Raw genomic sequence first — 26,584 nt, 5'->3', positions numbered from 1 at the left:
CAGAGAGAAGCAAGTTCAGGCAATTTTGTTATATTATCAACTATCTAAGAATAAGTGGCATTTTAAAGCTATAGGAACAAAAATGTGCATGTGAAAATACTTTCTAAAATTTAAGCTTATCACTATAAAATCAAGTATTATTAGTTTTATTTAGAGAACAAAGAGGAGAAAGATGCATAGAAAGCTACCATTGAGGTTTGAAAGTCTCCAAAGAAGAAATATGACGAGAGAAAAGACAATGTATTGTGGTCTCCACTCTGTTCCTATTATTTCATTTCTCAGAGCCTCAGTTTCATTTATAAAAGGCAAATGATGAGGTCTACTTCAGAGTTTCTTATTTGATTAAACATAATAATGTATATAACACCACCAAAAATAGTGTCTGACAGTTAGTAGATGTTCAATAAAGGCTAATTTCCATTGTGCTCTTCTTCAGCATTCCTTTTTGAAATAAAAATATAACTGAAGAGGCCACAACTTGATTCCTTTATTACTTCCGAGCAGTTTCTTTATTAACCCTGTAGGAATCATGTCAGAATTCTCCATAGAATATACTAGAAGCAAAAGTTATTCTTAGACTTAATTAAACTTGGAAATTTTAACTTTTCCTCTCTCTCATAATGGTATTCCTCACCCAAGGTAGAGCTTACTATTAGTTTGAAAATGAATCATGAAGATAGACCTGGAGAAAGAAAAATAATCCATGCAATGGGAGACCTTCCAATGAAGACGTGCATCTTTCTCAATCCTGAATAACAAATCACAGAATCAGAGGCACAGGGGAGGGACTACTGTGTGACCACTCTTTAAAGGTTCCACAGATGATTCTAGCACCTGACAAGGATCAGGACACAGCACTGATGTAGAGCAAGCTTGTGCCTAGAAGGTAACAAAGCGTTCTATCAGAAAGCTCAACAAAATTAGTATTGAAACATAAGAGCTGAAAAAAAAAGCAGAAACCTGTAATAGAAGAGTCCCCTCTACATCTACAGACGAAATGGGACCTCTTTCCTTAAAGAAGAATTACATGAAAAAGAGGCATTGTCTACTGTCTATGCTCAACCTCGTGTACTGAAATACCAAATAGCACCTGACCCAGTGTATTTCACAAAGTACATTCAGTAAAGTTGTCTAATGTCATCAAAACAGTGAAGGACTGATCTGCATGGAGAATACACTTAGACTCAAAATCTACTTTATTGTCTCCTCAACAAGCATCCAAAACACAATATGGTGAAATCTAATGTGGGCAGATGGAAGGAGAAAGCTAGAAGATGAAAGGAGATAAGGGTAGTTAAGTTCATAGGAGTAACTCTAGGAAGACACTTGGAAAAAGAGTAGATCCATCCAGCTGTAAGGACTGGCTTGGTGTGATCTTCAGTTGAGAGAAAAATGCCACAATGAAGAAGTCTTAAGGACACACTACAGAGCATGGTGCCAGCTGCTAGAAGGAAAACTACAATTGACCAGACCAGAGATGGAAAGTCCCCAAGCTAAAGCTATGTCAGAGGCCTGGAAGAGGGGGAAAGATGGAGTGTTTAAAGGCAAATTGACAAAAGTGAAGCTGAGAAACAAAGGAAATCATTCAAAGACTATTTCTGATTCCTTGTTTTAAAGATGGCAACATTATCCTGAGCTTGGGATAAAGTCTTAGAAACTTATATTGTCATTATATTCCATTTGAACGAAAGGGCATGGAACCCAAATTTTGGATAGAAAAGGCTGAAAGATCCAGAGATTTCTGGCAAAAGGAAAAAACCTAAAATTTGCCTGTAATATTTGCTTACAATTATTATTTATTTGTGTATATTTCTTTTTCTCTTAGGGACTCTAAACCTGTGATCTTTGCATTCCACATGGTGCCTAGTAAAATACCTGACTCAAAAATCTTGAGCTCAATTTGATCATAAATCATAATTTGATCAGATGCCATCTGGTCTGAGTTATAAAGTCAGATAAGCCTAGGTTGAAACCAGTTTCATCACTCATTAGCTGTGTGACATTGAAAAAATTAATTATTCTTTCTAAACTCGACTTCCTCATCTGAAGATGGAATTGTTGAAAAGACTGAAAGAGACAATATGTATAAAGTACTTGCTATAGTGCCTAGAAAATTGCCAGCATTTAAGAAAGGGTAGTTCCTATTATTTTTATTATTGAGCTCTTTATTTTTTCTTCTCACACACATAATCCATGGTATCTGATGCTACACATACATCAGTCAGCTAGAAATCCAAGTAAATCAATAAATAAGAAAAGGACACCAATCAATCTTCCAATTTTTCTACCTTGAGAAGATCTTGGCAACTGGTAGTGAGAAAAAACAAAAATCTGCTACAGAGATGCATCATCTTTGTTATCAGAACAGAGTGAGATGATATCACAGTTATCAGGGGTCTTTACAAATGAAGACAGCTCTACTGATATAATGCTATTTCATTCAGTCTTCTTCAAAGAATCAAGCAATAAATAAATAAATAAATAAATAAATAAATAAATAAATCCATCCTGCTAAAAAAACAATTGAGATGCCTTAGCTTTTGAAGAAATGCATAAAACAGAAAATATAGCTTTAGTTTTCGAAAAGTAGACAATATTTCATTAGAACAGGAATAAAAATATAAATTAATGGAAATTTTCCCATCCAAAGACATTGTTCTTAGAATACTGGTTCAGAATTTAAAATGAAATCATTTTATAGTCTATGAAGTTACATTTTCTGAGAAGATGACTATCAGGACATAGCTAAAGACAATCATCTTAATATATTCTGGGCAGACCCAAGGAAATGTTAGCACTTTAAACTGAGACCTAGGGGTACCTGGGTGGCTCAGTCAGTTAATCATCCTACTCTTCATTTCAGCTCAGATCATGATCTCAGGGTTATGGGATTGAGTGCCACATTGGGCTCCCCACTCAATGGAGAGTCTGCTTGAGATTCTCTCTCTCCCTCTGCCCTTCACCCTCCCCTCACACTCTCTCTCTCTCTAAAATAAATAAATACATCTAAAAAAATAAAAATAAAAATAAACTGGGACCTAAATTTGGCTTTGGTCTAGGCCCAGAAAAAATATTTATGTATGATTATTTCCCAGATACACATAAAAAAGAAATTGAATTGAAATATGTGAATGTCATTGGATTATGTCATTCTAAGCAGATAGATTTTAAAATCTAAACTATTCCTATTTTGAAAACAGTGACATTTAACTGTTCTTTTCCTGCTATTCCCACTTCTTATATGAATTGAGTGATACTGTAAATCCCCCTCCAAAATTATTTAGCAATACTTAAAATTCAGTAAAGAACATTCCCACCTCCAGGAGATACCTCTCCTTCATTATTATGGATGACTGACACATAAACAAATGTGATGCCCAGAATTGGAGCCAGTCCTTTTCTTGCAAATATTCACACATCAAACAATTCTTTCCTCATTTTCATAAAGACAGTTCTGGCCGTATTATCATAGCTAAAGGACAAAGTAGATAGCTCTCAAAACTCAATTGATCTTAGTTATCTAAGTCTTACTTTAAATGAAGATAACAGAAATCCTTTCTCTATGTAAAAAGGTTAAGCTTAAAAAAAAAAGTGAACGATTTTCTGGTTCATCCTAAATAGGCTTTGGAGAAAGAATTGCTAAGTGTGAAACTCCTCTCCTACTGAATTTCATTGATCAAAGCATTTTGTAAAACAAGCAAATGCAAAATTTTGAGAGGCATTTAAAGGCCTTGTCTTTTGGAAGTTAATACCCTTTGCTTAATTTATCATTGATTTCCATTCTCTTTTCCTCTCTTACACTCTCACCATGTATAAAGGAATATAACAAGATTCTCGTTTGTCAAGAATTTAGCTTGAATTGTTCAAGCTCCAGATACTCATGGGGACTGTAAAGCATAGGAGGTATGCATTCATTTGGATCATATCAATACCTATCGCATCCCTACTATGAGCCAGGTTCTGGGTAAGCAGTGCTGGCTTACTCCTGCCTCTGAACACCACATAGCAGGTGCTTCTTGATATATCTTTGTCATGTTTGTTCACAGGGAGTACATTAATAGAGTCCCAGGAACTCGAAAAAAAGCACTCATCCCAGGCTGGCAGGAGGGTAAAGAGAAAGTGCCTCCCTCCACAAGCCTTTATTGCTTGCACATATGCTAGTCAAGCACTGCTGGGCTCTGCTGCCCCATCACAGGAGGATCATCCAGCTCTGTTCTACCTCCTTACTCAACTGTTCAGGTCTTCAATATTCCTCTGTATCCATCCTAGAAGAGATTCAATGCAACTCCCCAGAGGTCCAAACTATAAATGGGGAAGCTTTCTTGCTGATGACCCCTTCCCAACCCTTCTCTACACCCCTCCTCTCCTCCTTCCAAAATCTGGGGCTAGAAGTATAAATAATGTTGACATATAAAATACTAATTTTAATTATAATTTTTGATTATACAAAATACCGTCCTGCTCAGAATGCTTTTTGACTTAATAATAATAATAATAATAGTAGTATTTATAAAAACTTACCATGTGCTAGGAAATGCATTTTACATTTCCTTCCCTAAGTGGCCCTGCAAAATAGGTATTAGGGCCAAGGAAGTTAAGTGTTGGGTAGGTCAATCCCTGACTTGACCAAGGTCAAACAGTAAGTGATGGAGACAATATTCAAACCAGGTCTGTTCAGATGCCAAAGGCCAGCTTTTCAAAACACCCCATGCTGCTTCATAAGGTCAGGATGTGAGAAGCAAAGCAAAAATAAGATTATAGCCCTAGGAATTTGCTGAATACAAATCTGTTACCCTTCAAAAATTTAACAAAAGCCAAACCAAAAGAAGTATTTAATTTCTTTCAACAAAAGACAAACACTGTAGAATAAGTTCAAGTAGCCTAAACTTTTGATTTGTACTACTGTGAGTAGAACATACAGTAGTTTATGTTTAAATGAATGCTGGCAATGGAGTAGAATATAATGCACCATAATTGATTTATGGATACTGTGTCTCTTAATAACTCACAGTTAGCAATTTCCAATTTTAAACCAATCCCCTTCAATAAGAGCCTGCTCAAAACACTTAACATCATTTACTTTGAATACCTGGGGCTAGAGCAAATGTTGCCCACCATAATAACCTGATCAGCTAAGCCTGCAGTAAATGTGTTACTCCTACCACCCACATGTTGCTCTGTCCAGTGGTTTGCCCTATAGGTCAAATTCTCCCCTAAAACTTATTCTACGCACAGTATTCAGGTTATGTTGCCTAAGGTCTCAACTCCATTGCCATCTCTCCATTCATGGAAAACTCGGACATCTTTGACCCTAATTCTCTTTCTATATATCATTTTCCAATCTTTGTAAACATACATAAATATTTATATATATTTATGTAAACAATTTATTCATCCCTTCTGTACGTAGACCAAGTAACTCACTCAGGGTTTTGTTGTTGTTTTAAACACCGGATAGACTCTAGTTTAGGAAGAATGGTTTTACTTTCCCTATAACACAATTGTAATGACAAAAGAGCACTCTATATTCTCAATTCCCCCTTATTTTGGTCAGTTTCAAATAACTATCTCATTTTCCACAACTCTATTTCATTTTTACACACAGATACCATCGAGTCTCTGGCTTATCTCCATTTTAATCACAAGCATTATTTCTCTTCTCAGCACAATAATTTCTACAACTTGTGCAATCAATAGTATCAATTGACTGAATTATTTTAAATATATATAGCTAGATAAAGTTTTTTTTTAACCAAATATCATACAAACCATGAACACCAACAATTAACTTTCCAGAAAGCATTTAAGCATGTATTTTTGTTAAACATCTCTGTTCCTTCCACTTTGAAACTCATCAAGTTCAGAGCTACTCAATAGAAATATGATGCAAGTCACGTATGTAATTTTAAGATTTCTAGTAAAAGTAAAAAGAAACAGGTGAAATTAAATGTTATCATTATTATTAAAGTATTAATATAAATTAAGTAAATTTATTTATCCCAACATATCTGAAATATTATCAATTCCAACATGTCATCATATAAAAATTGAGATATCATATACTTTTTAAAAAGATTTTATTTATTTATTCATGAGACACAGAGAGAGAGTGTGTGTGAGAGAGAGAGAGAGAGAGAGAGAGAGAGGCAGAGACGCAGGCAGAGGGAGAAGCAGGCTCCATGCAGGCAGCCTGACGTGGGACTCGATCCCAGGTCTCCAGGATCAGGCCCTGGGCCGAAGGTGGCGCTAAACCACTGAGCCACCTGGGCTGCCCTTGGATACTTTTGTGTATTAAAAAATCTAGTATATGTATTTACTCTCAATTCAGACAAACCACATTTCAAGTGCTCAATGCCACCTGTGGCTAGCAGCTACTATATCAAACAGCACAGGTCTAGATCAGTGATTCTCAACCTCACGGCACACTGGAATCACCCAGGTAGCTTTTAAAAATCTGGGTGTTCAGACCACCCTCAAACCAATGACTAAGAATCTCTGGGAATAAGACTCAAACACCAATATTTATTAAAACTTCCAAATGATGAGCAGCCAAAGTTGACAACAACTTATCAAAAACAGTATAGAGAATGTTAACAAACACAGGAATGTCACCACTTGTTTATTTAAATGTCAAGAGATGCAACAATGGAGCTCATAACTTGTATGAGAGCAAGAGAGACATTACAACAAGTATTCACAACGTTGTGAAAACCACTCAAATAAAAATGTGAACAAAATACAACAGGATAAAAGAAAGGGAAAGAACACCAATTAGTAGACTGATAAAGGGCTAAGTACCCATGTGCTAGCTGGTAGAGATTGTTAAAGGGCATCAGCTCAGGACTAGCGAGTACTTTTTGAATGGGGACCATTAAGCGGTTTTCTGTGACCTGAGCAAAAGGCATTTTAGCCCATACTATAAAAAACTCATTAATCAGAACTGAACTCAGATTTTATAATTTCTAATAGATGTTGAGCCACAATTTGCTTTTGCCCTATATATGGGGGGAAATGGTCTATTAAAGGAAAAGAAAATTTTAATAGAAAATTTAAAATTAATATATTATCTAAATAAATAAAAATAACTGACATATTCATAAATGAAACTCTTAATCTATTAGCTTGATGCACTATATATATTAAAAGATTATCAGAGTTATTCAATTATATTTGTGAAGAAAAGCATAGTAATTCAGACTTATTTCAAGTTTATGAGTCTTTTTGTGATATGAGCACAAATGCTCTTGAATCTATTTTTCCACTGTCAAATATGGTTCTTAGTATAAGCTTTCTAGGACATTTTATCCAATTTATCTACTATAGTTGTAAAGTAAGAATATGTCTCCAGCACCCTCCCTACCCTAGGTTCTTTTTCTAGTATATCCTCATTCCCTTATTTGCTCAAAATGAGCTCAGAATGGTCCTCCTGCATGAAACCTCCCTGACTATTCCCCACAGCCCCTCTGTCTGTGTCACCTGGAATACTACAGACAAGCTTCTTGTTATACTTACTCATATAGACAAGTAAGCACAAAACTGTAATTTTTTTCTTGCAATACTATGAGCTACTTATGGGCAGTTTCATGTCTTTTTTGCTTTCCTATCTCCAGCCCCAGCACAATGTGTGGCACATGGTAAGTACTCCAAAATATTCTTCAAGTTATATTAAAACAGAAAAGGGCATTTCATAGAACCAAACCAAGAACCAAAATATATTTCTACAAGAATAAAAGATTTACACACACACAAAAAAAGATTTATGCATTAAGCAAGGGTGCACAGAGATTTCTTAAAACTGATTATTTCACTTTAAAAGGAAAGAGAAACAGCAAGTATCTGCTTGTATGCTGGAAATTTCCCTACAAAGTAACATTATGATTTTCTCCCCTTGAAAGAGAAAAGCATATATATCATGATTTCTACACTGAGTATTAGGGAAGTGAACATGTTTTGTTCAAATAACAAAATAATTGGAGTTACTAATACACTGGTCAGCATGACCCAGCCAGGAAACTTGATCTGCTAAACTTACCTTCCTAAGTAATACAAAGATAATTGGGCCAATAGAAATAATAATGTGCTGCACAACGCTCTCCCTAGATCTTCAGAAAAAAATAAGTCGGCAAATAAGAGAATCACCTTTGAGAGAAACAGAATACTGTGGCTCTGGCCTGCTCTGAAGGACAAGAATGATAAGGCAGGGACAAGGGTTCAGAGGAGTGAAGGACTCATTGCTCACAGACCAGGGCTGTTGCATGTCTGCTGTAATGATTAAATGTCGCTCCTGGGGCCCAATTCTACCATCCCAATCTCCCTTGGGACATAAAAATATAGAACCTTACAAGGTGGAGCCCTGTTCCATGAGACTCCTTCATGCTACATCTGCTGTTGGACTCATTCATCTGATACACAGAATGCCTAGACCATAAGTATATCTTATATTAAGGCCATAGGTGAGGTGGATGTTTGGTAGTTATTGGCATTGCCTCATTTATTCCCAATAATGCTCAAGATATATGAGATTTTACACACACACACACACACACACACACACGCAGCCCATAACATAGATAATTCTACCAATTCAACAAACAATAATAACCTATGCCAGAATAGGAACTCTATAAGCTAAGGTTATCTGCAAACCTCTTAAATTGGTCCTCCTTGGGAAAAAAATAGTAATACATTAATCCCAGACACATTACAAGGCCTTGCTTCTTCATTTCCTCTTTATTTAGGAAATCATCTTTTCCTTTTGCTCCCAAATGCAACTGCATCCCTAAAAATGCCAATCAGCCTTCCTGTTTAGAAACTTACAGTATTTCACATATTATTTCTTTAATCCAAATCAGAGTCTTAAATAGGTTTTGAATATATAGTCCTAATAAGCTTGGAAATAATAGTTCTCTCTTCAAAGAGAACAGTATTGTTAATTTATAACTGGCTAAGGTTAAATTAATAAATCATAATCAAGCAAAAGTAGGTCTTGAAGAAACTGCCTTAAGCCTCCATGACTTTACAATTCCATATTCAGCACTCATAATAAATCCCAATTCATGTGTGTGAATATATAAATATTCATGCATTGTTAAATGTGCACCTATAAATGCACAGGATACATATGCAGATGTAAATGTATTTTATGACTTCAGCTTATGAAAATGTCTCATAGACATATATTGGTCTTGGAGAAACTACCATTTTGATATCCATTAGATGTAATATATGAGTTTACCATTGTGTCACCATCATGGTATAATGCTATTGTCTAAGATTTATCTATTAGATAACTCAGAGGTATGTAAATGCTCTAGAAATAAAAAGAAAATTGTTAAGCCATTAAATCATGGTCATTAAAACATTTCTGTATCCATCATAATCTAATCCTCCAACTCCATCAAGTTTTAGCAGCAACGACTTCCAAATCCATTTACCACTTTTGGGTCTTCCTCTGCATCCTTGTTAAATGATGACAAATAGCTTAGATTGGCTAACTGCTATTGAAAGATCAAGCCTAAGCCAAGCTTTGAAAACCCAAACCAATGATTAAATCAATAGAGTTGCCCAAATTAAGAAGCAGGCAAAGCTCCACATTAAATGGCTAAGCTTTAGTACTCCCTGAGTTCTACTGTTTACTCAAACCAGGAAGCCAGAATGATAAAATTAAACATTTGGACTGTGCTGCAGTCACAAAAGTTCTCAAAGAATGTTAGAAGGAAATTTTATCTCCTTTTCATATTGCACAGATTGAGGAAACCATTTGATTCAGTGGCTCAATGCTAATAAGCCTTAATTGACAACAATAAACTTTTATAAATAAACTACTTGATCCATGCTAAGTTTGTATTGGCTTGTAAATGGGGTGGTAACAATGCTACAAACAAATAACCAAGGGATAGGAAAAAAGCTATAAGAATGGGAAGTATGTGTTGAATACTTTATATATTAGACTTTGTGAAGTGTCTGAAACGTATTATTCCATTTCATCCACATTGATTCATTCATTCATTCAAATGAATTCACAGGTACACATATGTACAAATATATATCTACACATACATCCACATACCACTGGATATGAAGTAGATGAGGAAACTGAGGTCCAGAGTGAAGTTACTCCAAATCTCACAATTAGTGAATTGCCAATAGGGGCAATAGGCTTGGACAGGTGATATGGGCTTCCAGTACTGAGATCTAAGCCAACCAGGGACACAGGCAGTCACAGAATTACAGCATAGAAGGCAGAAGTCCACAGATTCATTTAAGGTAGAAAGACATAGGAGGAAACAGCTCTTGAGTATAAATCAGGGTTCATGTTGAGATTCAAGTCTCACATCAGAGAAAAGTTAGATATCAAAAAGGAAGCATTTCAGGATTTGAAAAAGCCCCTGGATGCTTTGGCCCAATTTATAAGACACCAATCTGTGCTAATTGTGTATAAGCCCATGGAGGCAGAGGCAGGGTCTGCCAGTCTTTGCAACTGAACACCAGCTCTAGGCTGAAGACCACTTATGCTTCTAAAATCTCCACTACAGAGTTCCAAATGTGGTGCTTTCCTCTTTTCCAATTATCACTATCCTCATCTCCATATTAGAAAAAAAAAGCAAGAACAATAAGAAATCTACTTAGTTCAGTCATCTGGGAAATGCCATGGATAATACAGTACTATGGGTCAAATAATGCATTCAAGAACAAGTCAATTTAGCGGGGAAAGAAAAATCAAATTGCTTATTTTACGTCATGCAGAGCAAAAAATAAAGAAAGAAAGAAACCATTTGAATGTTGTGCTTTTCAATATATTGATATTGGGTAGACATAAGCATATTCACCAGTCATCTCCACACTTTGTCCCTTTGGTATATTATTTTTTAAACTGCCTTTTCTTCTTGGAATCAAATATGTTTATCCTTTTGGGATGCTTAATTCCTTAATGTCAATCAATTTTTTTTTTTCACTAAGCAAGCAAGTTCTTTGTTTTTTCAACTAAATTCTTTAATCAGCTTTTGTTCAGAAACTGTTTATTTCTATCTGCATTACAAATGCTAGATTTAACCAATCTCTCAACCCAAGATAATACAAGGAGGAATCCTGTCAGTTCACCCATTCCTCTCAGGAACAAGACACTGTATTCTGTATTTTTGAGGAAAAGAAATAATAGGATTAGACTAAGATTGAGGATGAGAGGATGTCAGACCAAAGGCATGTGGTCCTTCTAGAGTCTTCCCATCTTATATGGGGAATTGTAATCCATTTGTGCTAAATGTTTTGAGTATTCTCATTATGCAAAAAACATTAGAGCCTAGTATATTTTGTTACCATAGTTCTGCCTACTGGGAACTATAATTAAAGCACATTTGAGCAAATGCAATTTTATTTGTTATTAAGCAACTAAAAGCTTAGTCAACCTTGCAAATATGGCATTATTTTAGGATTACAATATGAGCCAGCCAGTAAACTCTATTAGGTCCTATCTTTATTAGCAATGCCTCCTGTTCCTTTTATAGGAGACTTCTATACTATGTAACAGTGGTTCTCAACCTTAGGATGCATCAGAAGATTTGTTAAAACAGTACTGAGCCAGGCTCCCATTCCCTCTGATTCCTTAAATCTGGGATAGAGCTCTGAAATTTGCATTTCTAATATGTCCCTAGGGCATGCTGATGATGCTCATCTGCAGACCACACTTCAAGAACCACTGCTATACAACGTAGTGGTTAGAGCTTTGGAGTCAATCCCACCTAGGTTCATATCCTGGCTTTTCTAATAGCTATATGTCCTTAGGCAGCCTACTTCATCTCTCTAAGCCCCAGTTACTTACTCCAGTTAGTGGACATAATAATACCTATCCAATAGGCTTACCATGAGAATTAAATGAGATAAAAATATAGAAAGTACTTAGCCCAGTGCCTGGCAGGGGAAAAAAGTAATGCATGGAAGTGATCGGTGTATTATTATTATTGTTCTTAATTGGATAAGTATATCAACAGCTACCTCAAAGTATTTATAGCCAGCAGTGTGCATCAGACTCACTTGATGCACAGGTAAAATTTTTGTAAAATCTACACAATGAGCTACCATCCCCCTCAGAGATTCTGATACAGTCCATATTTCATTGACTCTAAGATGCCACCAATTATAAGATGGACCACTATGTTATGTACTGCTAAGAAAGAAATTCTGCAATTATACCAGGATTAAACTAATAGAAAATACATCCATATTTCAGAAATGAGAAAATGTGAAAAAATGTACATCCTGGAATTAATAAAATACAGTAGGTACAGAGGTGAATTTGCGCTTGCCTCCCAGACTACTGTGATGTGCAATTATGGTTAAAAATCACTGACCTAGTCAATCTGCTAGCTGCAGAGGAAACCCAGAGTTCAGATGCCTCAAAGCTAAGAGAGCTCTCAGGTTGGAAGCCCTGGAACTAGAACATAGCCCAGTCTCATGATTCATTATATAATTCCATTGGCTATTAATGAAATAAAAACATTTCTGCTTGGTTTAATAGCATCTACATTCTAACCTTGGAGAGGACTTTTCCCACTGAATAGCTGTTACTCACATGATGAGAACAAATCAATCTATTGATAGAGCCAAACAGATCAGAGGACAATTTAGTACAGTCTGCAGGAAGTGTCAAGCCAAGACTTTTCTTCACAAACATGAATCCCAATCCTGAGATTTGAGGAGCACAGGGGGAATCTTTTAAGGAACACAAAACACAATTTCCATTTAGAAGAGAAGGGAGGATGGTCAAGGTCCCACACATTACTGAGACTGCCCATGGTAAGTTTTTATCTTCCATCTTGATTTTTAAATTGTACTTTGTAAAGTGTTGGGGAAAAGAAGCTGATTTTGTATATTCTTATTATTTGAGCAAACTCATGGTAGATGCAATTTCCCTTCAGCCTAAGAACCTTGGATGAAGACATTAGTAGCATATGACCTCCTTCAACTTTATACTAATGCTCTCACCCATAGGAATGCATTCATTCTGTAACAAAACATCGAATCTGACATTTCTATTTGGGAGCTTACAATTTCTAATAACTTCAGCAAATGGTCTCTGGTAGTCTCCATATGTGAGTGAATTATAACAAGAAAATAAAATAATAATAATTTTAGCTCCTGAAAATTCTAAGAATGTAAATCACTAATGAAATGTTGAAATAAAACTATACTTGTATTTGCAAATTTCCAATTATGAAAATTTCATTTAACTCTTTCCTATTTGTGACTACCCAGTCCCTCCTTAAATGAATGAGATCACTAATAACTACTAGTTTTCTAATGAGGACTCATTCTAGATAAGACAAACAAACATAAGATGTATAAGTCAAGGAGTACAAAGGACATTTTTAAAGGTCAAAATAGTGACAAACTATAGGAGTCATAGCTACAATTGAAAAATACATGAGTTTGGATGATTTTCTCACTGTATTGGAACCACACACACACACACAAACACACACACACTTCATGAAATCTATACTTCCAAAAATATTTTTTTTGTATGTTGGAAACCTCTCGTGGTCCTGGCTCATATTAAATTCCTTTCTATTGTTATATATTCAAGATTTACCACAATAATGTTTTCAAAACTGTGATGTTCTTTTTTTTTTTTTTAGATTTTTTTTTTTTTTATTCTTGAGAAATAGAAGGAGAGACAGAGCCAGAGACACAGGCAGAGACACAGGCAGAGGGAGAAACAGGCTCCATGCACCGGGAGCCCGACGTGGGATTCGATCCCGGGTCTCCGGGATCGCGCCCTGGGCCAAAGGCAGGCGCCAAACTGCTATGCCACCCAGGGATCCCCAACTGTGATGTTCTTAAAGCTTCATGTCTCTAGTTACAGACTAGGAAATACAAGATATCATAAAACAACAAAAATGTCTACATAATTTAAATGATTCCACATGTAGAATATAATTTAATATGAAATTCAGTCACCTGAATAATGACATCCTAGACACTGGTCATTAAGAATATCTGTCAACTTAGAAGAGAAGGAAGCAGCAATATCATTATAGGAAATTAGTTTCTGTTTTACTATAAATATAGAAGATGGTATTTTTAACCAATCTATCTTAAAGGTTTAATTACACAATGAATGCAATCCTTACTTTCCGTATAAGGAAAAGACTGAGCTTGTAATTCTTCAATTCCATTCACCAATTGTAATATCCAACTGACTCATGTGACCTTTCCACAAGGATTTATCATCATTGAGGGAATCTTCGAGTACCTTATCTATTTTTCCCAAAACATATAAACATATATAAAGTTTGATGTCATTCATGTATTTGCTGATTTTAAATATTTTCAGTTCCTTGGAAGATATAAGAAAAAATTTAAAAATAAGCATTAGCAGTGCCTTGGAGATTCTGGTTTGTTTTAGTAAAAACAGCAATTATTTCAAATCCTCTGCTGATTAGAAAGTAGCAAATCTCACATGATATGTCAAAGCGTTTTGATATTATGTTTTACACTCCCATGAAATGCTATTAGCATCTCTAATAATTATCTGAATGTTCAACTTTTCCCAATATTCTTCTCTCAGTCTCATGTGTTTGTTAGATTATTGTTTACCTAAGAAAAATATGCTACAAAGAGGCCCACACAGGGATGCCTGGATGGCTCAGCAGTTGAGCATCTGCCTTCAGCCCAGGGCATAATCCTGGAGTCCCGAGATTGAGTCCCTCATTTGGCTCCCTACATGGGGCCTGCTTCTCCTTCTGTCTGTGTCTCTGCCCCCCTTTTTGTGTCTCTCATGAATAAATAAATTTAAAAAAACCTTTAAAAAAGAGGTCCACACAACAATTTCAGGAGGAAAGAATAACAGCCAAATACCCTTTCCTTCTTTAGTATAATATCTAGAATTCCAGAAAATGTAAGTCACGGGGTAATTTAGCCCACTTCACCTTCAGAGAAACTTCTAGAAATTTTCAACTTATCCTTGTATATGGAGTGGAGTAAGTAAATTAGGTGCATGAATAGTAAGGCAGATTAGACACAGTTTCAACAGCTATACTCAGAGGGTGCTAATTAATAGAACAACATCAATCTGGTTCCAGGTTTCGAGTATCATAGAAGGATTCTTTCCTAGGTTCCATTTGTTTCAACATTTTACTCAATGTCCTGGTGAGAACAGAAGAGAATCATAAAATTTGTAAAAGGGAAAGTGACCATATTAGATATTAGATGACTCAATTAGGATTGAAAGAGAGGCTGACAGGTGAGAAGAAAGGGCTAAAATAATAAAATGAAAAGTTTTGAAGTAAACTTTAAATGAGGTGATTAAGTCCAAAAGGACAGTAGTCTTGTACAGAATGAACAGTAGCAACAGTTTAGTAGCAATCCATGTTTAGATATTTTAGTCTTTAGAAAGGTTAATATAAATCAACAGTAGAAAGAATATTTATTGAATGAATGAATAAAATAGTGTAGAATCAGTGGGAGAAAAGGGGAGGGAAAAAGAAAGAAAGGGAGGTGAAGGTATGGAGAGGAGGAAAAAGGGAAGAAAAAGGGAGGGGGAAAGGAGAATCTATATGAAGAGTATCAAAAGCTCCATTTGTTTCTGTGCTGCCAAGACCAGCCTCAAAGTACTGAGGTATAAATATAGACAAATTGGATACATTCAGGGGTAATCTGAGACATACAAACAGTCAAATCAACAAATCAATTAACATTCAAGAAATTCTTGAAGGAATCAGGCACATTTAGCCTTGGAGATCTGATAATCATGTTCAAATGCCCTAAAAACTTTAAAGGGAAAAAAAAATTAGAAGGTAAGTAAATAAGCTGAGTGCTTGAATAAGAAGGCATATTAGGGATCCCTGGGTGGCGCAGCGGTTTGGCGCCTGCCTTTGGCCCAGGGCTTGATCCTGGAGACCCGGGATCGAATCCCACATCGGGCTCCCGGTGCATGGAGCCTGCTTCTCCCTCTGCCTGTGTCTCTGCCTCTCTCTCTCTCTGTGACTATCATAAATAAATAAAAATTTAAAAAAAAATAAGAAGGCATATTAGTCACAGTTTCAACAGCTATATCCAGAGAGTGGTAATTAATGGAACCATATCAATCTGGTTCTAGGTGTCGAGCATCATAGAAGGATTCTGTCCTAGGTTCCATTTGTTGTAACATTTTACTCAATGTCTTGGGTGAGAATAGAGATATCATCATAAAATTTGTTACAAGGAGGACAAATGAATGGAAGGCGTAAAGCAGCAGAATTAGATTCTGTTAAAGTAATTCAGTGTCAAGAGTTCTCCAAAGATGAAATGGCTCAGTTCTCAAAGGATAGAGCTACTAACCACTTTCTCCAGGATATATTAAAGCCCTGACTGGAAGATCCTTGGCACAGCTTTTGTAACAGTAATTCAAGCATAAGATAGGTGGGGACTAATTTTTGAAAGTCCCTCCCAACCTTAAGATTCCAATATTTAAACATTTTTCTTTGGTGTAAAGTAGGTTCTTGCAAAAGATTTTCTCTTATAAAAACAATGAAAACAAATGGTTAGTCTCAGGAAGATGATCTAAGTGTTCAGAAAACCCTAAGAGAATCTTCTATTTTGTTGCATGTTTGCTCTCTAGAGAACTAATCTCCTTCCCCTGGAATGTATTAATATCTGTTTGTCCTCTGCTATACTGGCTGACTTTGGGAATTTGCACACAGCACACTTTATCTTGCTAAATATAATAGTCTGTCCAGCATTCTTCCTTTATGAGAAATCCCTATTCACTTTCATAAATTATGTGAATGGATCTGAAGTGTATTTTGCTTTCTTCAACAGAAACTATTCCCAAAAGTAGCCTGAAAACATGCCAAACATCTGCTCCTACACACAGTTCAAAATATGATATTGATATGTATTATTATGGGTGAATTCTGAGTACAAGGCAAAATTACTCCTGAACAAATTCCACCTCCTCCCACAGCCTAGTCACAGGAAGCTCAAGGAAATCAGCATAATTCTAATATTTGCTATGCTAGCTGTAACTAACCAGGTAAGCCTGATAAAAGCTTACCATTTCAGAACATTCCAAAATCTAATATAAATTAGATAAATGTAGTATGATAAATATTTCTCTTATTTAACAAATATTTTAAATATTTTTTTATCATTTGCTGTACTTTCATATTCAAAAATGTTGTTTTTCAACTCTATGAGTTCTTGGGTGCCTGCGTGTTTTGAGTCTATTATTATATAGGCCTACCCCATCTTTTTTTTAATTTATTTTTTTATTTTAAATTCAATTAGCCAGGGATCCCTGGGTGGCGCAGCGGTTTGGCGCCTGCCTTTGGCCCAGAGCGCGATCCTGGAGACCCGGGATCGAATCCCACGTCGGGCTCCCGGTGCATGGAGCCTGCTTCTCCCTCTGCCTGTGTCTCTGCCTCTCTCTCTCTCTCTCTGTATGACTATCATAAATAAATAATAATAAAAAAAAATTTTTTTTAAAATAAATAAATAAATTCAATTAGCCAACTTCTAGTACATCATTAGTTTTAGATATAGTGTTCAATAATTTATCAGTTGTGTATAACACCCAGCGCTCATCACATCAGGTGCCCTCCTTAATGGCCATCACCCAATTAGCCCACTAGCCCCCCCTAGCAACCCTCAGTTTGTTTTCTAAGTTAAGAGTTTTTCTCCCTCTTTTAATAATCAAATGCAATTAATGTTTATCATGGCATAAAGAAAGGTAACCAAAATCCCTAAATCCTGAATTCTTTCTAGTCATCTACAGAAGCCTCTTCCATGCACAGCAAGTTCCCTAACAGTTATGTTCATAAAGACGTTCAGAGTAAATACAACCTTATTATTAACTAGGGCTTTGGCCTCAAACACTCCTTTGGTCTACTTCCCTGGTGAACTGGCCTAGACTTCATATGAGCTTGGCAGACTCCTCTTGTCCCTTGGGCTAAAGAATAATAAAAACAACCCAACAGCTAATCCTCTCAGTCTGATTATATCCCGATAAAGCCTCTGTTCTGGCACAGATTACATCTACCCAGAGCAGGCAGGTTTTCCTAACTGGTAAAGTCTTTCTATATACCTGTGCTGTCTGAAACAGTCGCCACTGTTCACTTAACACATTAAGTTAACTAAAATTAAATAGTATTTAAAATTCAGTTCCTTAGTTGTACTGGTTACAAATTCAAGTACTCAACAGCCACATGTGGGGCCAGTGGCTCCTGTATAGAACATTTTATCACACTATTGGACAGCACTGCTCTAGGATCCATTTTGTTCTTGACTTGGGCAAACCTTGGTTTTAGGGTTAGGCAGACTTTATCTTCCACTAAAGATCTGAGTGTGCAACTGTTTACCCATTTGTTCATTCAACAAATATTTATCAATTCCTTTCCTAGCAGCTTGATATATAATCATGAACAAAGAGATATAGTACCTCCTCTCACAGAGCTTATTATGCTCTAGAGGAAGACCAACAATAAACAAGCAAATAGCTAATAGAAAATATTATTTTTGTGAATTCAATGCTACTATATTTCCCTTATATACTTTAACCTCAAAGTAACAAGATGTTTTTGTTTCAAATGAGCCCATCTCTATAGTGGTCAGCCTTTCTCTTGATGTACTTCAGATGGTAAACACTGACGGTTTTAGGATTTACTTACTCTAGAGTGATTTTTAGTCTCTTTTTCTTTAGAATTTCTGCACACAGCTTAATTCTTGCCTGTGCCCTTGATTCCTCACAAAGAGTTCTATAGGCTTTATAGTTTCAATTACCACATTTATAGGTGTGACAACTTTAATTATTTATATTCCCAAATATACAAGACACAACTAGACATCCCCTCCTGGAAGACTCTACCCTAGCTTCTTAAATCTTGTCATTAGATATTCAGAATGCCTCTTCAATTCATATTTCTCTTCTATTCCCAGTGGGCCATATAATCTAAATGGTCATTACTCATACCTGATTTACTGAAACAACCTCCCAAAAAGGTTTAATGTCTCAATTTCTCTTCCTTTCGATTAATCATGCCACTAAATCATGTTTAATCATAAGAGTCTGAGATTTCCCCTCTCTATATTCTCTACACACCATGAAAATGCATGCCCACAACAAGTTTATCTCCATCCCCTCCCTGTTTGGGATCACCTCCCTGCTGCTGAGACTACCACTCTCTGCAGTGGTGCTAAAAGGACCAACACTGACAGATGAGTGCCTCAGAAGCTTGGCAGCCACCTCCTCTGACTTCACTTATCCCCATTAGCAGCTCCCAAAATGGCACCATTTCAAGGAACATTGACCCAGCCGCCAAACTCATTGGGGTGGTTGGCTCTGGGGCTGGGATTGGGACTGTTTGGGAACATCATCATTGGTTATGCCCAGAACCCTTCTCTGAAGCAACAGTTTATCTCCTATGACATTTTGGAAGCCATGGGGGTCTTTTGCCTGATGGTGGCCTTTCTCATCCTCTTTGCCATGTGGAAAAGCCATCTCCTCCTCCCATATTTCTTTCTTTCACATCTCTAATGCCATGTATGTTGCTTTCCCTATACCTCCCCAAGCAGCCTGGGAAACATGGTTGGTTCAGGATTCAGTAGAAGAAAAACAAACAGGGATCCCTGGGTGGCGCAGCGGTTTAGTGCCTGCCTTTGGCCCAGGGCGCGATCCTGGAGACCCGGGATCAAATCCCACGTCGGGCTCCCGGCGCCTGGAGCCTGCTTCTCCCTCTGCCTATGTCTCTGCCTCTCTCTCTCTGTGTGTGTGACTATCATAAATAAATAAAAATTTGAAAAAAAAAAAGAAGAAAAACAAATAAATACTGTATGAATAACAAAAATAATGACCTGTTATTACCCTGACCAAAAATCTACCCTGGCTCCCTATTAGCTATAGGATCAAGTTTATTTTTAATGAACTTACTGCTTTGAAAAGATAAGGCTAAAAAGGAATGATTTTGTCATTAAAGTGAATGCTTCATTTAGGAGTAGGAATTATACCTGTTTAATCTCTAAAAATGATCTTAGATTTTTCAGGCTGATATACCACTTAGCTCCTACGATATGTTATATCCTTGCCCATGTCTCCTCCTTTTATCTAGTTAAAACTTTCCTAATCATCTTCCTCCCAGTTTCCACAAACTCTTCTCCTGCAACATACACACACACACACACACACACACACACACACAGGGGGGAAAATCTTTTAAAGATAATTTGCTGAGTTCACTGATACAAATGGGAGTTTTAAGAAGCACAAGCAAACTATTTCAGCATTATTTTGCCAATTTAATATACCTTTCCCATTTCCTTGCCACCCACATGAAGTCCACAGTATGGCTTTTTCCATAGGGTCCCAAGCTAAATAGCTTGAGTAAGTCACTAAATGGCTTTCTGCAGGCAAATTTTGGATCAACATCCACAAACTAAAATAATCTCAGCCTTTAACCTAAGAACCTACTGGTGATTGATAATTTCCCCACTGGCCAGGATGATTAAAAAAAATCCAACTCTTTAAAAAGAGATGCAATTGACATATAGCACTGTATTAGTTTCAGGTATACAATATTTGTATACCCTGGGAAATGAATACCACAGTAAGTCTACCTACCATCTATTACCACATAAAGTTGTAAAGTTATTAAAAATATTTTTCTTGTAATAAGAATTTTTAGGAATTTTTTCTTTTGGTAATTTTCAAATATGCATGACAGTAATATTGACTACAGTCACTGGGTTGAATACTACATTCCCACAATTTGCTTATTTTATAATTTGAAGTTTGTACCTATAGACTACTGTCACCCATTTTGACCATTTCCTTCCCTCTAGCAACCACTGTTCTGATCACTGTATCTCACAAGATTAGTTCTGTTTTGTTTTCCCATTTGTGTTCTTTTTTAGATTGCATATATAAGTTAAATAATATATCATTTCTTTCTCTGATTTATTTCATTCAACAAGGTCCATCCATGTTGTTGCAAACAGCAAGATTTCCTTCTTTTTATGGCTGAGTAGTATTCCACTGTATAAAAAAGTATGATATCTTCTTTATCCATTCATCTATTGGTGGACACTTGGGTTGTTTCCGTATCTTGGCTATTGTAAATAATGCTGCAATGAATATAGGGGTGTATATATATTTTCAAATTAGTGTTTCCATCTTCTTTGGGTAACTTCCTAATAGAATTGCTGGACCATATGATCTTTTATTTTTTTAGGAACTTCCATACTGTTTTCCATTGTAGCTGCACCAATTTACATTTCTACCAGCAGTGCACAAAAACATCCTTTAAACCACATCCTTGCCAACATCTCTTATATCTCGTCTTTTTGATAATAGTCATGTAACAAGCATGAGGTTATTGCAATGTTATTTTGATTTGTATTAGTGATGTAGTGCATCTTTTCACATGCCTGTTGGACATCTGTATGTCTACTTTGGAAAAGATCTATAATGGTCCTTTGCCATTTTCTAATTGGATTGTTTGTCTTTTTGTCATAGAGTTATATGAGTTCTTTATATATTTTGGAATGTTAACCCCTCATCAGATATTTGATTTGCAAATATTTTCTCCAATTCAGTAAGCTGACTTTCCATTTTGTTGATGATTTTCTTTGCTGTGCAGAGGTTTCCTCATTTCATGTAGTCCTGTTTGTTTATGTTTGCTCTTTCTGCTTTTGGAGTCAGGTCCAAAAAAATGACTGCCATGACCAATTTCAAGGAGTTTATCATCTGTTTTCTTCTAGAAGTTTTATGGTTTCATATCATATATTTAAGTTCATTACTTTATTGTGATCTCAAAGTAAATATTTATCTTCTAGGTGTGTTAAATGTCTAAAGAGCAAAACTATGATTTGGCCTTATTAGTAATTAAAAGTATTGAAAGGTTCTTTCTTAGAATGCTCTACCTACTTTTCAAAAATATCTATTTCTGGGGCACCTGGGTGGCTCAGTGGTTGAGCGTCTACCTTTGGCTTAGGTTGTGATCCCAGGGTCCTGGGATTGAGTCCCACATTGGGCTCCTCTCAGGGAGCCTGCTTCTCCCTTTGTCTATGCCTCTGCCTGTGTCTCTCATGAATAAATAAATAAAATCTTTTTTAAAAAATCTATTTCCTTTTTTGAGGATTTAATGTACAAAAGTCAAGTCTCATTTATTATTATCATAATCTGCTCTAGCAATCAAAGAAAAGGAAGTTTTTTCTTATCTTTCTATCATATATTATTGGAGTTGAATTAATTCTTAAAGTTACAGTATGTCCTTAAAACAATGATACAAGTTACTTGATATTTAAAATTACTAAAACTCATGTTTTCACTTTTTTCTGCATAATAATTACTGTTTCTGCTGTCATAAATGTATTAGACTTTAAGAAGCTATGTAGACTTTTATATTTCTTATTCAGATCTCTTGAAAAATGTTGAAAATTATTAATACACATACATATATACACAATATAATATAAATTATTATACATAAACAATTTACCTAAATAAGACTAGATCATAGCAAATCAATGTTTAACCCATTTCCTAATACCATTTTACAGGAGCTTCAGCTCACTAGAATTAATTGTATTGACTTGGAAGAGCACAGAAGACATATGTTATATCACAGGTCACAGACAAATCCTTAACTGTGCTTAAATGCTTTTGTATCTCTATGACAATATTTAACAAACACATACAGTACTTGCTATGCCAGGCACTGTTCTAATCCTTTTATAAACGTTAAATATCATTTAACATTGTGAGTTAGTGTCATCATCCCCATTTTACAAGTGAGAAACTGCAGCATAAGAGAAATTAAGTGTCTTGCTTAAGTCCCTAGAGCTAAGTGGCAAAGTCAGAATTTGAATCTAGAAACTAGGCTCCAGTCTGAGCTCTGAAGGGCTCTGCCCTTTATATTCAAAATTGTTTCTACATTTGAAATCTAGCTTCACTAGGAGGGTATTATAGCTTTTAATTACGTGGGGAAAAAAAACTTCCTCTTTGATATATGAAATCATTTCCTGGCTGCTGCCACACTGACACTAAAGGTCTCCTTGATCGCCTGCCCCTTGGCTTGGGTGGTTTCCTCCTGTGCACCCACCCAGCTCTGTGCCTGGTCCTGTGGCAGCACCTACCATGATTTCTGCATATTAAATATTAAGTTCTTTAAGGGTAAGAAGTTGGTCTCGTTCACAGTTGCAGCTCCAACATGGACCTTGAGCTGATAAAGCAGCCAAAGAGTTAAATTGATTTCTTATCAAGTTTTGATAAATAAATAAATTTGTTCTCTCTACCCATGGTAGTAGGCACACATTCCAATTTTTAAATTACCAAGTATGTGGAAATAGGCTTATGATTTAAAGGAAACGATAATACAGAAAAGTAAGTTAATGGGTGGTTCACCCTTGTCTTATCACAGAGCTTTCAAAATTTGGGGTGTTTCAAACTTAAAAGACACTAAAGTCCTTCATTTGAAGAACTGCCAACACAGCTGCACTGAGCTGTTTAAACTAAAAGTCAAAGAATATATACCAAGCTACTATAACAAAACACTTCCATCAAAACCTTGCAGCAAGGATACAATTGCCAGCTAGCACATTTCTCTCCACAAGAAATGACATTATGTCATTTTGTCCAAAGGACATCAAAACAACTTGTCAGTTTAACAGAGGATTTCGATGCACCACAAGAAGCCTTTCGCATACCACTTTAAGTATTTCCAGGAAAGTTGTTATAGAAGCTCTTAAGGCACTATAATTAGAACCCAACTAAACTTATTAACCAACACGAACTATAACTTTTCTAAAATGTCTACCTCTTTATAAGTGGAGGAATTTTTAGAAAAGTCCTACCAACTCTTGGAAAATACAGTTCTACAGAGAAACAATGTTGTATTTCCTTTCATTCAGTAACATTTACTCAACAAATTATTAATTATGTACCTATGATGTGCTAGGTACTCTTTCTAGGATACTTATATGAGTCCTTCTGACAATAAAACTGTATTTTTTAAGTGAGTTAGTAATTTACAGATCTTTTAGTCCAGTTTAACAGCATTAGTCAGTAAATTCTTAATATGCATGGGAAGGAAGAATTATAGTTACCATAAATAATTCTGTATTTTATATAGTGGCAGGAACATATATAGTTATATGTCAGTTTAAACATGCAGTTTGAGTGTCTGATTAACTGCTCATTTTACATTTTTTGCCTAATTTAAGCAAGCAATTCACTGTAATAGTCAAATTAAGTTTTGTATAATGTTGGCCATAGGTTCATAAAATGAGGGAGCAGAATGGTCATTGGAAGACATCTTCCTCCTAAATCGCAAGCCCCTGAAGAAAAGAATCATGAGCTCTGTAGCTCTGAGGCTGGAAATATTTCCTAGCATGGACTGTGCATCAATCTATGATTGTTAGAATGAATGAATGACCCCATGCAAACTCTCTGTAACATATAAAACTATATTCCATTTATAAAAATTTCCAGAGGTTCCAGACATGAAGATGGGTATTTGGTCACTACCCTAATAATATTAACTCTTCCTAAATGAAGAGATCATACTGAGGCTCTTAAGGCAAAATAATATAAAGCTAACCAGGGTAATTAACCAACACAAACTATAACCTTACTAACAGCTATTAATTTCAGTGAGATTTCCTTAACTGTATTAACTTTTCCTCATTAATTTTTTACAAACTTTTAATTGATTAAGTCTTATTTTAATTCCAGTATAATGTACAGTGTTATATTAGTTTCAGGTACACAATATAGTGATTCAACAATTTCAAATATCACTCAGTGTTCTTCATGACAAGTGCACTCCCTAATCCTCATCACCTATTTTACCCATTCCCTCACCACCTCCCTTCCAGTAACCATTAGTTTGTTCTCTATAGTTAAGAGTCTCTTTCTTTGTCTCTCTCTCTCTCTTTCTTTGTTCATTGGTTTTGTTTCTTAAATTCTACATCTGAGTGAAATCATATGGTATTTATCTTTTCTGGCTCTGTTTTGTTTTGGTTTTTACTTTTCGTTATTGTTTAGGCTATTCTGATAGTAAGTTAGAGGTTAACAAAATGATAAATTATTACTCTGCTTTTTTGTTACCATCACAAATTCTATTAACAATACATACTTATCCAAGCTTATCCCCTTTTTATGCCTTTGATAATATCATAATATGAAATCTGCACCTCTAGTCATGTTGTAGTACCCTTTCTACTATAATACATGTTTGCCTTATCTCTCCACTCAATTGTAAACCAGCATTAAAGACCTAAATGTAAGACCTGAAACCATAAAAATCCCAAAAAGAGCACAGGTAGTAATTTCTCTGACATCAGCTATAGCAACTTTTTTCTAGATAGTCCCCTGAGGCAAGGGAAACAAAAGCAAAAATAAACTATTGGGACTATATCAAAATAAAAAGCTTCTGCACAGCAAAGGAAACAATCAACAAAACTAGGAGGCAATCTATAGAATGGGAGAAGATATTTACAAATAAAATATCTAATAAAGGGTTATTATCCAAAATTTATAAAGAACTGATACAACTCAATACCCAAAAAGCAAATAATTCAATTTAAAAATGAGTAGACAACATGAACAGACATTTCTCCAAAGAGGACATACAGACGTCCTACAGACACATGAAAAGATGCTCATCATCACTTATCATCAGGAAAATGCAAATGAAAACTACAATGTGATATCACCTCACACACATCAGAATGGCTAAAATAAAAAACACAAGTAATAACAGGCATTGGCAAGGATGTAGAATAAAGGACTCTCTTGCACTGTTGGTGGGAATGCAAACTGTTGCAACCATTGAGCCTCAAAAAACTAAAAATAGAACTACTCTAGGTAGTACTTCTACCCACACTACTGGGCATTTATTCAAAGAAATCAAAAACACTAATTCAAATGGATGCATACACCTATGTCTATAGCAGCATTATTTACAACATCCAAGATATGGAAGCAGCCCAAGTGCCCATTGATTGATGAATGGACAAAGATGGGAGGTCGATCTATCTATCTATCTATCTATCTATCTATCTACCAATCATCTATCTATCTGTCTTGGAATATTATTCTGCCATAAAAAAGTATGAAATCTTGTTATTTCCAATGACATGGATGGCGCTAGAGAGTGTAATGCTAAGCTAAATAAATCAATCAGAGAAAAGCAAATATCATATAACTTAACTCATATGTGGAATTTAAGAAACAAATGAGCAAGGGAAAAAAGAGAGAAAGAGAGAGAGAGAGAGAAACCAAGAAACAGACTCTTAACTATAGAGAACAAATGGATGGTTACCAGAGAAGAGGCGAGTGAGGGGATGGGTGAAACAGGTGTTGGAGCTTAAGTAGTGCACTTATGATGAGCACTGAGTGACATATGAAATTGCTGAATCACTATATCATGTACCAGAAACTAATATAACACTGTACATTAACTTATTTGAAAATAAAAACTTAAAAAAAAACTTGCTATATTTAAATAAGTTCAAATTAATTCTTAAAAATGAAATATATTTTTTAAATAAATAAATTGTAAGCCAGAATAGGGGCCAGGTTCCCACCCCTTTCTTGCTACCCTCATACACC

At 35.7% G+C, this 26,584-nt stretch overlaps 1 protein-coding gene and 1 pseudogene across 6 annotated transcripts in view; one reads left to right on the top strand and one right to left on the bottom strand.

Annotated features, from left to right (window-relative positions):
• Positions 1-26,584, bottom strand: part of GRM8 (glutamate metabotropic receptor 8) — a 746,206-nt gene that overhangs the window by 451,024 nt on the left and 268,598 nt on the right. The window lies entirely within an intron of this gene.
• Positions 19,083-19,510, top strand: LOC112928954 (ATP synthase F(0) complex subunit C2, mitochondrial pseudogene; annotated as a pseudogene).

The sequence above is a fragment of the Vulpes vulpes genome, chromosome 7 (genome assembly GCF_048418805.1).
Source record: "Vulpes vulpes isolate BD-2025 chromosome 7, VulVul3, whole genome shotgun sequence".
In the NCBI taxonomy this organism is placed as follows: Eukaryota; Metazoa; Chordata; class Mammalia; order Carnivora; family Canidae; genus Vulpes; species Vulpes vulpes.
This window is presented reverse-complemented; position numbering and strand designations above follow the sequence as displayed.